Source organism: Myotis myotis, unplaced genomic scaffold (assembly GCF_014108235.1).
Source record: "Myotis myotis isolate mMyoMyo1 unplaced genomic scaffold, mMyoMyo1.p scaffold_m19_p_14, whole genome shotgun sequence".
Taxonomy (NCBI): Eukaryota; Metazoa; Chordata; class Mammalia; order Chiroptera; family Vespertilionidae; genus Myotis; species Myotis myotis.
The window spans coordinates 7121775-7136629 of record NW_023416318.1 but is presented as its reverse complement, the minus strand read 5'-3'; positions in this window follow the sequence as shown (position 1 = coordinate 7136629).

The window sequence follows — 14855 nt, the reverse complement described above, 5'->3', positions numbered from 1 at the left end:
TGTTTTAAGCCATCCTCTTTTCAAAAAATCCCCATATTAACAGAAAGGGGGAATCTTTATGAAACACTTTAAAATTATAATATCCGTCTTAAACAATAAATAGGAAATATTTTGCTTTCAAGAGATGCATAATATATTTAGAAATTCAAAGAAGCCAATATCAGGTCATTTAAGTTAAAAACTAAAAAAAGAAAAACTAAACAATAGTAGCCCTTTTAAAAGCAAAAGATCATTTTAAAAGTAAACTATATCAGCCTAGCAATAGCATATATTTATTTTGCCCTTCATACTTCTCCATGACATAACAAATTTAAAATATTTCAATTTAATTAAGCTAGCATAGCTTTAAGTAAAACAATGGAAAGACCAGCATATGCACACATGCACAATAAGAAACAAACAGCAACACACATTTTTTATGAATTTAGTAAAACTCCAAAATAAAATATTTGAAAAATAAGTTATATATAAAACTAATAACTATTTGATATCAGCAGGTCATATTGTTTGTCCCAGAAAATACAAAAATTTTAAAATAATCTTTTAATGATAACATGTAAGAATAAAATAATTGTCAATTATGAATAACATCTAAATAAAATATGTAAGAACTGTAAGTAAAAATTTGCAAGATTTTATTGAAGAAAATGAAACCAAGACACAGAAAGGTTAAGGGAAACTTCCTGAAGATACAGTTTAGACAATGGAAAAACTGAGTTAAAATTGCTACACAGAAAGGTGTATTGTTTATCTGAGTTCTGATTTCATTTCTTCTTTCTCTCTCTCTCTCTCTCTCTCTCTCTCTCTCTCTCTCTCTCTCTCTCTCTCTCTCTCGTCTTTGTCAAATGCTGGTGTTAATCAAAAGCCTGGCATTCACTGGCCCTTCATACCTAAGAATAGGGCACTCATCAGTTGAGTTGAGTTTCACTGTATCGAGAGTCTTGCTGGATAGTTGGCTTTTTCCAAAAACAGGCTGAGCCATTATACCAGGTGTCCACAACTGTCAATACCTGTTGGTCTTTTCATTTTAGACTTGGAAGTTTTGAGAAACTAATGATTTCACCTGTGTCTGGAAGATAAAAGCTTTGCACAGGGTATTTATGAGATAGAGTGTTTTATGATAGATGCCAATATTTAATGTACACATTTCCACCAATTCCCCATCTTCACTATAGATTTGCATAAGACCCTCTGATTTAATTACTCTAGACTAGAAGATAAACCTGTAGTCACACTGAAGTTTAGTTGTATAGTTACGTGGATGGGGGAAGGGATGTGTACATCTAAGAGCCTTATATAGACATTCATATTTTTTTCAACCTTACTCATATCTTTACTTTTAGAAATATTTAAGTTTCCAATCCTGGAATTGTCTAGGTTTGTTGACCTATTCATGCAGGTTAAAGGTCCATATTTTTTCAGCCTTCTAAATAAGAAAACAATAGTCTGTTTACATTCTACCTTCCAAAAATTGTATTGTACAATTTATTTTTATGTGTTTTTGCTCTTACGGTTTTATCCAATTTTGTTGTAGCTTATTGTTCACTCAACTATTATTTTAGCAAGGTTTCTAAGAGGATAGTATGTGTTCAATAAATCATTCTTGAGCAGAAGTATTGTCATTTCAATAAAACTAAGAAAAGTGTTGAAATAGTCATTTATTATCTGTAATATTGTATGCACTATACTAGTGTAATGTAGTCTTCAAATGTATTATTTAACTTGACCTGGAAATAGTCATTCTAGTAGCATTTTCACAGGAAGAGATCATGGATGATATTGAAACACAAGGCCATCTGACTCAAGTATTTTCTAATATTAACTGATGCTTCTCAAGAAATTTACAATCTCTAACCTTAACTTATTTTCAACCTAGAATGAGACATATTTTATATTTATATAAATATGTATTTAAAAGCTGGAGGTATATCTTTCCATGGGAAATTACAGGCAAAGTAGATTAAACTAACACAAAAAAAGAATTGGGAGTTCTTCCTAAACATGATATTATTTAGGAAGGAACATCAAAAAAATAAGACTACCTTCCAATTAAGGATAGACCTAAAATGGTCTTCAAAATCTACATTAAATATTACTTCTGTGAACTCACCTCCCAAACTGTAATCACTTTATTACCCTCTGAACATTCACAACACAATATTAGGGTCTCCTATTGATCAGTTTTAATTTGCAATGTTTTTCAAAATTATTAATAAATAGGAAATTTATGTATACAAAAGCAGTATGTCTGAAGAACTGCCTTCATGAAGGAAATTCATACTAGCAAGAAATAAAAAGTAGTTTTTGTCTACAGGTCTGTAAAAGTCAGACACAACAGACAATTTGAAATGAAACAGAAGTCTGTCTTTACACATGTTTATCCTGAAGTAATATAGAGACAGCTTGTTGAAAATGAACTGGAAAGAGAATGTTGCTGATGAAAATAACAAGGATGATGTTAAGCCATAGGAAATGTCTGACATACTCTATATAGAGCAGAAAGAAAATCAGTGTTATTTAAACAAATATTGATGCATTTACTTCTGCAATATAAAGATGGGAAAAGGCAGATGAGTTCATTTCAGTAGTTGTTGGTTCTTTACTTAGAGGATTTAAAACACTTGTGTTTTTTTTAAAGGAATCTGAAAGTTGATCTGTATGAAAGCAATGTCAATTAAATTTTAAACTAACTTTAATAAGGTAACAGAACTTTTGTATTAGCTCCTGATAACTACGACTAGTTGTTGGTGAAAGGATATCTCTAAATTTGAGGAGAAGAAGAATGATGTGAAACAAGATTGATGAGGGCTTGAGCAAAATGTTGGCAGTTATTGTCCCAAAATGAATAAAGGCAAAGGAAAAATTTATTGTGATCCAAGGAACTTCAAAAATGTTGGTGTCATGGGACCAGTTCCACGTTCTATCATCTTCTGTGCTATGCCATATTTCTCCTTCAGTATGTCTGAAAATCCAATTAAAGTTCATTTTCTAGAAGAACTTTGCATAATGGTGCTTGGTGGTGAATTAACGAAGAACTGTACTGAAGCACAATTAACAGTCTGAAGATATCAGCTTTAGGACTAAAGACTAGAAAGCACTTTTCAGGATCTTAAATTGCCTTGGAGCAGGAATTCACTATAAGACTTCCTCATAATATCTTTGCAAAAGTTGTGGAGATGGGTTGAACATCTTTTAATACAGAGGATAAGTATGCTACGAATTAATGTATTATAAATGGGGGAGTAAGGTCCCCCTGTGGGTTCTTTAAAGATCACTCCAACATAGCTGCAGAAATTACCCCAGGAGAGACATATGAAATGATTTATTATACTCACAGGTACTAGAGGGGTGGGACACGGCATGCCAAGGGGACCAGGCAAAGTCATCTAAAGATTGGAAGTTTGATCACAGAAGAACAGGTTGGGGGCTGCATAGCAAGGATCCATGGAGAGGTGCCTTTATTGAGGGTCATGGATGTGGGTGCTGTACCTTGTGCCATGTCGGAAGCATTCTTTTTGGGTAATTTAATTTAACTGTTTCAACATGGAAAGGAAATAAAGAACAACATGATGATGTCATCACGAGGCTTATTTAATTGCACACGTTGGGTCTGAGTGCACAGAAATGGACAAAACTAGGGAAAATGTTCAAAACAAGCAGGGAGGGGACTGGCACTCAGGGAGTCATTGAGGCAACAAATAGCAGCTTTACATCCTATCTAATAAAAGAGAAACGTGGTAATTAGCCATACATCCGCTACCCTTCACATTGGCTAATCAGGGTGATATGCAAATTAACTGCCAGCCAAGATGGCGGCCGACAGCCAGGCAGTTTGAAGCAAACAGGAAGTTTGCTTGCTTCAGTGATGGAGGACTGCAACGTTCCCCGCCTGCCTTGCTGGCCTCTGAGCTTGCAGTTTGAAACATTGTTACAAATATAGAAACTAAACAAAACCCAAGAAACCTACTTTCAGCCAGCTGGGATCTCAGACTGGAGCTGAAACAGTGTTTCGATTATAGAACCCAAACAAACCAGATACCTGCTTTCAGCAGCAGAGGCCTAAGAGCTGGAGCCAAGCCTCAGAGCTAAAGCTGGCCCAGAATAAAAAAAGAAAAAAGAAAAAAAGGAGCAGTTGGGAGGTTCAGTCACCCGCCAGCCTTAAAACAGCCCTCAGCCCCTCACCCAGATTGGCCAGGCACCCCAGTGGGGACCCCCACCCTGATTCCAGGACACCCTTCAGGGCAAACCAGCTGGCATCCACCCGTGCACCAGGCCTCTATTCTATATAGTAAAAGGGTAATATGCATCCCAGCACTGGGATCAGAGGAGCCATGAGGCCTCCTGGCACTGGGATCAGCGTGACATGGGGCAGCGCCCAAACCCCCTGATCGCCCTGCAGCTCTGTGTGTGACTGGGGCGGGGCCACAACCTCCCTATCCACTGTGCTCTGTTTGTGACAGGGGAAGGCGCCCCAACCCCCTGATCAGCCCTGCTCTGTGCCTGATAGGGGGGAACTACCCAACCCCCTGATCTGCTTTGCTCTGTGTGTGACAGGGTGCGGTGCCCCAAACCCCCCCACCCCCCATGGGCCCTGCTCTGTGTGTGATGGGGTAGAGCCATAACCTCCCCATCGGCCCTGACCTGAATGTGACAGTGGCGGCGCCCCAACCCCCTGATCGGCCATGCTCTGTGGGTGATAGAGGGCGGCGCCCCCCCCCCCCCATGGGCCCTGCTCTTTGTGTGATGGGGTAGAGCCATGACCTCCTCATCGGCCCTGACCTGAGTGTGACAGTGGCAGTGCCCCAACTCGGTGATCGGCCCTGCTCTGTGGGTGATAGAGGGTGGCGCCCCAACCCCCCCACCCCATGGGCCCTGCTCTGTGTGTGACAGGGGGCGGTGCCCCAACTCCCCTATCGGCCCTACTTTGTGAGTGACGGGGGGAGCTCCTCAACCCCCTGATGGGCCCTGCTCTGTGCGTGACAGGGGGGAGTCCCCAACCCCCTGATTGCCCTGCTCTGTGCCTGACAGGGTGTGGCACCGCAACCTCCCCATCGACCCTGACTTGAGTGTGACGGGGCGGTGCCCCAACCTCCCAATCGGCCCTACCCTTAGCGTGACTGAGGGTGGCATTGCAACCTCCCAATCCGCCCTGCTCTGTGCATGACAGAGGCCGGCGCCCCAACTCCCTAATCGGGCCTGCTCTGAGCCCAACCAGGGGCTGCACCTAGGGATTGGGCCTGCCCTCTGCCACCCGGGAACGGGCCTAAGCCAGCAGGTCGTTATCTCCCAAGGGGTCCCAGACTGCGAGAGGGCACAGGCCGGTCTGAGGGACCTCCCCCCACCCCCACCCCCGAGTGCACAACTTTTTGTGCACCAGGCCTCTAGTTGTAATCATAATAGTGAATACTTATTGAATATTAACTAAGTGTAAGGCCCTGTTCTAAGTCTTTTAATTGTATTAGCTCACCTAACCTTCCCAGCACTTCTATGGGGTAATGCTTTATTATTTATTTCCATTTTATCAATTAGGAAACTAGGCAGGCAGAAGTTCTCTTATGTTCGTCATATATAGACAAACTGGTGAGTTGGAGATTTTTGTAAAATAAATCATTACCCCCATAACCCTCAAGACATAAGGACACAGGGCTACTTAATATACAGCATGTCCCCCAAAAGTGTATTACACGCTTTAGCAGCTGATAGCTCAATTTTGAAAATAAAATGTATTTTAATAAACACTGTCTTTATAATTACTCAAAGTGTATGTATACATTTTTGGCACCCCTGTATATAGTTCCATTTTAGATATCAAATAAAGATGCTTTGGGAAGATGAATGATTTCTCAGCATAAGTTCTTAAAAACCAAAACAGTGCTCAGAGAGAAGAAAGTTCAAATAAGAAGTTTTAATAAAGTGTTAACTGTGAATGAGGTTAACTTAAAGAGGGCACATTTTAGAATTTGGGCCTTGAAAGAAAATAAAGACAACCATAAGGCAAAGAGTTATTTCTTCTGGTGGCTTGCTAATTCCTTGTTTGGTTGGCTGGTTTGAAAGGTTTTTAACTTTGGAGGAAACACATTTTGAAAGCAGAAAGGAAGAAGCCAAATGAAAGCCGCATGATTGAAAAGTCTGGGGAAAAGAATGTGTGATTGATGGAGCACGTTCCCTGAGGAGGTAATAAAAGGTGGGCTCAAGAGAACAGGTAGAAAGTTTAGCCTTAGAGAGAGAAATGTTCTATTAACTAGGGGGTACTTTGAAGTAGAGAGGGAAATGACTGCAATGGTAAATAAGAAAGATTCAGCATGAATCTTGTTTCAGTAAAAATTTATTAAACACAGAAATCTGTTCTGAGCACTGCTGGCACTATATAGGTTGCAGAAGGACTTTGGAGAACTTGCATTTGCTTTAATGTCCTCAAAATGTTCTCCAGTTATAATTTTTAATCTATTGGATAGGTTAACGAAAAAACCATAGGCTCAAAATTGAGTTCCTTGTTCTAAGACCCATGTCATAGAGCTTGGACTTAAGACCTGACCTAATTGCAGTTTCAACTTTGTCTAAAAATATAATCTGAATCATTCAGTCTAGTCATTAGCCACATATGGCTCTTTGGCCCCTTAAGTGTGACTCTTCCTAAGCCTTAGGAGTACCCTAATTAGTTAATAACAATGTACCTACCTGTATAGTTTAAGTTTAAAAAATTTGGCTCTCAAAAGAAATTTCAATCATTGTACTGTTGATATTTGTCTCTGTTGACTAATGAGTTTGCCGGCCACTGCCCTAAGGAATCCCTGAAAGAAAGCTGAGGCAATCTGTTGGATAAGACCCCACCTTCCTCTGAGGGCAGGTAACTTTGCCTAAAACAACCCCATTTTTTTAAAAGGTCTATGAATATATGCATAACACATGGACACAGTCAAAATAGTATGGTAGGGTTAGGGAAGGATACTGGGGCCAGGTGGAGGGGGTTAATAGGGGGAAAAGGGGGACATCTGTAATACTTTCAACAATAAAGATAAATTTTTAAAAAAAGTCTGATGCACTTTCTTTCAATGACCACTGCACTTTAGAATTTCCTGACCAACCTGAAGCTGATCTTTTATGTTCTTTGCAGTTTGTCCTTGACATAGAAGAGGAAGACTTCCAACAAAAGTCCCTTAATTTAACTGAGTTGCCTGAAAATCTGTGGGCTACCTTTTATACTCACATCGGAAGAATAAAAGTGTGGAATTTATAAAGATTCATATAGATATAACTAAACCTCTCCCTAAATTACACATATAGAGGGCCTCACCCTGTAGTAGAAGGCTTCATTGCCCAGGTGCTAATCATTCCCTGTACTAGTCCTTGGGGCAAGCCAATCTTGTCAGTCGAAAATGAAATGGGATAGACATTTGTCCAGGATTTGAGAGCTATTAATAAAATAATTAGAGAGCTATTAATGAAATAGTTATTCTAATTTCTCAGTTGTCCCAAATCCAAAAGCCTTTAGTCACTAATTCTGCCAGACACAAAATGGTTCACTGTTGTAGACCTTTGTTCAGCCTTTTCAGCATTTCTGTAGACCCAACAACCAATATCTATTAACCTTTACTTCCAACAATAGACAATATACCTGGCCAGTTATGCCTCAAAGGTTCACTGTGGCCTCTTCTTATTTCTCCCAAGTACTTCAAGAATTAAGCACTCTCTAGATCCCCAGGAAATTGACCCACTCAAAGGTGTATGTAGATGATACCTTTCTGAGCTCAGTTATCATAGAGGAGTCCATATAAGACTTTGTTTATTTGCTGCAGTAGTTAGCTGAAACAGGACACAGCCTCTAAGGGAAAATTACAATTATCTTTAGATACTGTTCATTACCTAGGTCATGACCTAAGCACTAAAATAATTCAGCTGTCTCTAAAAAGAATCAAGCTAATACACACATTTCTTAAACCCACAAGTAAGTGAGAGCTTTGTGGATTTCTAGGCTTGGCTGGTTGTTGCAGACTATGGATGGGTTCCTAATTTTTCTCTATTAACTTCCCCATTCTATGAACTCACTAAAATTTTAGTAAACATAGCCTGTTGCCTATGATAGCATACAATTTGACTCAGTTATCGGTGCCTGTCCCAGCTATCTTAAGGCTATCACTGCAGCTGATAAGTTAGTGGAAACCTCTTCAGTGTTAATCCTGGGAAATAACGTTTAATTGCAAACTTCACACTGTCCAAAATCTTCCGAACTCTGATTGACTCAACATTTCTCTGCAATCAGACAAACTTCCTATGAGATCCTTTTGCTTTTACAGCCTAATCTACATTTTTAAGCCCATGTTACTGCCTCTACCGGATGAAGGTAAGGACCATAACTGGGAGAGATGAAGCTGACACCGCATCCTGACCTCTGAGAAGACACCCTTTAACTAATCCTGGTTTAGTTTTGTTTGTTGGTGTGCCATACTCCACCAGCGGAAATGGCAACTTTCAAGCCAGTTATGCTATACTACCCAAAATGAACTATTTCAAAGGATAAACCTCCACAAGCTAAATCCTCCCTCAAACCAGGGCTTCATGCCAGTTATCAAATGGGCAAACTGCAACTATTTTGATTGATAGCTGATATGCGTTTGGGGTCTGCACAATTTGGGAATGTTATGAGGAAAAAAAAGTTTTTCTTAGGTTCTCTGGGATCCCAATAAAAAATGGGCAACAAGTAAATGATCTCACTGTGATTCTCTTACCTTCTGAAATTGCTTTCGTCAAAATTGAAGCTCACACTAATAGGACTAACCTGAGTGTCAGGCAAATGCCCTGGTTACTTTCACGCAAAGACAGCAGCAACAGAACCTACAAAATTATGGCATATGAATAAAGCACATTCTGCTTCTGCAAACAGATGATCCCTTATCAGCTGACATTTGCCAGCCGGATGTTCTAGTAACATGGCAACAGTCTGCTCCTGAATCAGATAAATTACGAGGTAAATAATGGCTGTAATTAGACAAACAGTCAGGACTATGGGGAAACCAAGAAGGCCACTTGGTTCTTCCCAGCTCCCCATCAAACCAATTTTCCCATTTTTGCATTCCTTTACCCATCAGAGTGCATTTACGGTAACCCAAATTATGAACGGACATTGGGGTGAAGACATAAAAAATTGTGAAAACAGTCTACCAGAAGTGTCTGATCTATCAGGCCCATAGCTGTGAGAAAACTGTTTGTCTTCAGAGACCTCAGACCTCCTCCCTCTGGACCTTTTGAATACCTGCAGCTAAACTTCATTCACCTGTCACTTTGTTTGAGTTAGGCATATGTTCTTGTTATTATATGTAAGTTTTCCAGATGGGTTAAAGCCGTCTCCTGCCATGAGGCTGATGCTCTCACCTGACAAATAAACTGTTGGAAAATGTCTTTCCCATTTGGGGAATACCTTTCCAACTTCCAGTGGTTGAGGTGCTCACTTCACTGGCAAATTATACAAGCCTTAATGAAAGCCTTGCGGTATTCTTGGAGTTATCACTGTCCTATCGCCTTTAATCATCAGGCAGGTAGAAAAAATTAACATAACCCTCTCACTTAAGATTTTTAAACTTGCTGAAACTATTACACTTCCCTGGCCTAACGTATTCCCTTTGGTCTTGCTGACTGTTTTGCAGTACTTCCTTTGGGAAACATAAACTCACTCCACATGAGATTGTCCCAGTAAACCAATGGCTGTTGGTATGTAACTTACTGCTGATCCCTTATTATCTCATGTCAATATCAGCTACTGTAAGTCTTTAATGTCTTATGCTTAAGCCTATCATCAGCAGGTTAAAGAAACTTTCCCAGATCCCAAATCCACAGTGATCCTGTTAATCATAATCTAGATCCTGGTGCCTGAGGTTCTAGAACAGTGGTTCTTAACCTTCCTAATGCTGCGACCCTTTAATACAGTTCCTCATGTTGTGGTGAACCCCCAACCATAAAATTATTTTTGTTGCTACTTCATAACTATAATTTTGCTACCGTTATGAATCGTAATGTAAATATCTGATATGCAGGATATATTTTCCTTGTTACAAATTGAACATAATTAAAGCATAGCGATTAATCACAAAAACAATATGTAATTATATATGTGTTTTCCGATGGTCTTAGGCGACACCTGTGAAAGGGTCATTCGACCCCCAAAGGGGTCGCGACCCACAGGTTGAGAACCACTGTTCTAGAAGCATCATCAGAGGACAACAGCCATTGAACTCCATTGGAAGGGAGCTCACCAGGTACCCCTGACCACTCTCACTGCTACAAAGTAAGCATTGGATACACATAACCAAAGAAGGACCCCCTGACATCTGGTCCTACACAGATGTTGGAGACCTACAAATCAAGTCGGCAAGGAAGAGAAGGGGCTGAACTTGATGGAGACAGCTTTTACTCAAGGTGCCAGATCAAGACTTTGTACTTTAACTAAACATGAAATTCTTTTTTATTTTCTTTCTTTCCTTACTCTGGCATTGCCCTAAGAAGATGATGCCATCATCTCTATTTCTGAGGCCATTGCTAGGGAGGTGTGTGTGTGTGTGTGTGTGTGTGTAAGGGAGGGGGTTAATCTTTCAGATTCAGAATTTGTCATAAAAAATCTCTGATTTGTCATAAAAAATCTCTGATTTGTCCATTAACGGTGCCACATTAGTGAAGTGGTTTATGCCCAATATAATTTATCTTCATTGATGGTGGATATTAGTCTCCTAGGAACTATGAATGCCTAAATGACTGACATACAACCAGGCATTGCCTTTTAGATTATATAAATGTGCCCCTGACTGTTCACAAACAAACTGAAACACCTCATCAGTCAGCTTCCACGAATTTACATCGTTGAATGAGGGAGGATCTACCAAAAGGTTTTTCATGATTCAAAATTTGCTTCATTTGGCCGGTCCCTGCTCCCTGGTGAGGAGTAAATACAAATGAGGCTATAATGAGGAACTTCTCCCTTGCTCTTGAAAACAGTGTAGAATCAGCTGTTAAAGCATCATCTGCCCAACAAAAATCCTTGGACTTTCTGGCCAAAGTTGTTCTTGACAGTAGAATAACCCTTAGCTAAGCAAGAAGGTGTCTCTGCTGTGGACACCACCGCCTGCTGCGCTGGGATTAACACTTCTGGGGAAGTTGAAACTCAGTTACATAAAATCACTGAGCAAGACACTTGGATTAAAAAGGTGACCTCAATGGGGTCTTTATTTGATTTTTATTGGTTTGGATCTTGGGGACCCTGCCACCAAAGTCCGGTCCTAACAGTGGAAATTACCTTGTTTATAATGATGATAATTTTGCTGTCCTGTTCGATTCTCTCAAAATCTTTAAATGTGTGTTTTCTAACCACTAAGCAAATGATCTTCCTAGGATTGATGCATCAGAAAAAGAACAAAGAGAGCAGCTGACTTAAAGACTGTGATCCTGAAGCCAGGACTTAAGCTAAAACATTATGAATATCACACAGAGGATCAACAAAAGCTTCCAGAACTACAGAGCAGTAGCAGAAAGAGGTATAATTGCCTTAAATTTTGATCACATCTCTTAGTCAATCAAGCTGAGAGTCTGATCCCCTCCTTTTGATTGTGAAAGGGAAAACCCCAGGCCCCAAAGGGGATCACATTCTAAAGCTGATACCACCCAACTTAGACTTAATACTGAACAAATTGCAATTTCAGGCTTCCACAGGAATGTAATCTTAATCGGTCAGTCTGGAATTTTCTGGGCAGTACTAATGAGGTAATCTGTCACAGAGTCTCTCCTATCCCCTAAAGGAAGCTGAGGCAATTGTCTGATCAGACCCCTTCCCAACCACCTTTCCCCAAGTACAGGTAACTTTGCCTGAAACACTCTGGGTTGTTGTTTTTTTCATAGCATTCTTGTCCTGCCCAGTTTCTGCCTATAAAAACTTTTCATCTTGTGTAGATCCGTGGGGTTATTCTCTCTATGCTAGATGGGATGCTGCCCAATTCATGAACTGGCCAAATTTTCTCAATTGAATTTTTGTTTTTAAGCAGAGTGCTGAAATGGCAGAGCAGAGTTGAGAGAAGTTATAGTCATTCAGATAAGTTCAAAATTCTATTTTGGTTATTTGATTTTGTAGATGTAAGAAAAAAAATAGTTTCAAAATTAAATGTCTTAATAAAAACATAGCCTTAAAAAAAATCAAGCAAGGAGAAATAAATTTGCTTTTCTTATTACTTATACCTTATTCCTCATAAAATCAGGGAATATGACAGGACTTTTTTTTTTCTCATTTCAAATTAAAATTGTCTCTTTAGGAGCATCTGCCTATATAAAACCCTAATATGAAAATAGACCGAACAGCAGAACAACTGAACAACTGGTCACTATGATGTGTGCTGACCACCAGGCAGCAAAGAGAGAAACTTGGCAGGCGTCAGCCATGGCAGGGTGGTGGAGCAAGTGAGCGGGGGCTCCAGACCAAGGCAGGGCACCAGTTGCTGTCATTGGGGCGAGCCTCTGGTGGTTACTGAAAATTATTTGCTCCCATGTGCTGCGGTCCCGCCCAGCACTCACACCTGCTGCTGACGCTGGCCCACTAGCACCCGCTACTGGCGCCAGAGCTGCTGCTCTCACCCACTGATGGCGCTGGCCCCCTTGTACTTGCAGCCTGTGCTGGAGCTGCCGCTCACACCCACTGCCAGCGCTGGGCCCAATCGCTCCATGCTGTCAGCGTGTGCGAGCAGGGCCGGCGCCATCAGCTTGTGGGAGCAGCTGCAGTGGTAGCGGGGCTGCCAGCAGACAGGTGACTGGGGTCCATGGTGGGAGGGGCAGGGCAAGGGCATAGAGTATGGTCTGAGACCTGCCCCTGTGCCCACTGCAGCCTCGCAGCCCACAGTTCCTTTCAAGGTGCATGAATTCATGCATTGGGTCCCTAGTAAAATATAAAAAAGGTAATCTTATAAAAATTATGGTAATATGGAATTACCCCACTCCTATTTCATAATAAAAATAAATACTGGATCAAGGTTTTTGTTTTTTGTTATTTTTAATATTTGGATTTATACTGTAATTATGAAAGGTAAAACCACATATATGTACAAAGGTTAGTTTTTTCTGAAGGGATAATAATATTTCTAAATAATAATACCACATATTATACTAAAATAATATAACATTTCTAAAAGAAATAGTATAGCATATTTGTCAGGTTTTATTATGAACCATTGACTTACTACTATGTGTTAAAATTTTAATTTAGTAAGTAATTGCAATACTCACTTAAAGCCACCAGATGTTGCTGTTTGAGACATAACTTGACAATTTAAATTATTTCTAGCAAAATTATGACAAAGATGATTATGTTAGAATCCCATCAAAGGACACCCAAACAACTTTAATATTCATCTATATAGCACAGGAAAATTCCTCTCAGAAATCATGTTTATATGGTCATCTCAATTTAAATAGCTTTAAAATCAAGGATACTATCTAATTTTTGCCTTTTATTGAAAGGACAATATATTATAACTAGAGGCCCAGTGCACGATTTTGTGCACGGTTGGGGTACCTTGGAGTGGCCTGAAAGGATCAGGCCAAAACCCACAGTCCAAAGCATCCTGCAGCTTCTACCTGCTGCTCCCACTCATCCTGGCCCCACTGTGCCTACTGCAGGCTCATGTGCAATCAGTCCAGATTGGGAGAGGCTTGTACCACCATAGCAGTGCTTGCCAGTTGTGAGCCCTGAGTCTGGTGCCCTTCCCAACGGGAGTGGCCTGTGGGATCGGCCAAAAACTGGCTCTCGGACATCCCCCAAGGGGCCCCAGATTGTGAGAGGGTGCAAGCCAGACTGAGGGACCCCACCAGTGCATGATTGGGGGCCAGCAAGGGACTGTAGGAGGGCTCCAGAGCATGTCTAGCCCCATCTCGCTCAGTCCTGATCAGCGGGATCCCAGCAGCAAGCTAACCTACTGGTTGAAGCATCTTCCCCCTGGTGGTCAGTGCACATCATAGAGACTGGTTGTCCAGTCGACTGTCTGCCCCCTAGTGGCCAGTGCATGTCATAGTGAGTGGTAGTGGTTGAGAGACCTTAGCATATCATTAGCACATTGTGCTTTGATTGGTTGAACAGTTGACCTGTCACCGGATGACCAGATCCTTAGCATATTAGGCTTTTATTATATAGGATTATCTCATAGTAAAAGATTGAAAAACAATTGAAACCCAAGAATATTGGAGTTAGAAAGCAATCTTAGAAACCATGCAGTTCCACTCACTCTTTTATAGATAGTAAAAATAAATGAAAGGAAAGAGAGAGAGAGAGAGAGACAGAGAGAGAGAGAGAGAGAGAGAGAGAGAGAGAGAAAGATTAAGAAAATAAAATTTCAAATGGTAAAGAGATATGCTAATAAAAATATTTGACCAGTTATTTAATTATTAGAACTATATATTCAGTAGTTCTCATATCCTATCCAATAAAAGAGAAACATGGTAATTAGCCATACGTCCACTACCCTTCCCATTGGCTAATCAAGGCGATATGCAAATTAACTGCCAGCCAAGATGGCGGCCGGCAGCCAGACAGCTTGAAGTTAACATGAGGCTTGCTTGCTTCAGTGACGGAGGACTCCAAAGTTCTCCGCCTGCTGCTGCTGACCTCTGAGCTTGCAGTTTGAAACATTGTTACAAATATAGAAGCTAAACAAAACCCCAGTAACCTCTGTTCAGCCAGCCGGGATCTCAGAGCTGGAGTTGATACAATGTTTCGATTATAGAACCCAAACAAACCAGATACCTGCTTTCAGCAGCAGAGGCCTCAGAGCTGGAGCCAGAGTTAAAGCTGGCCCTGAATAAAAAAGATAAAAAAAAGAAAAAAAGGAGCAGTT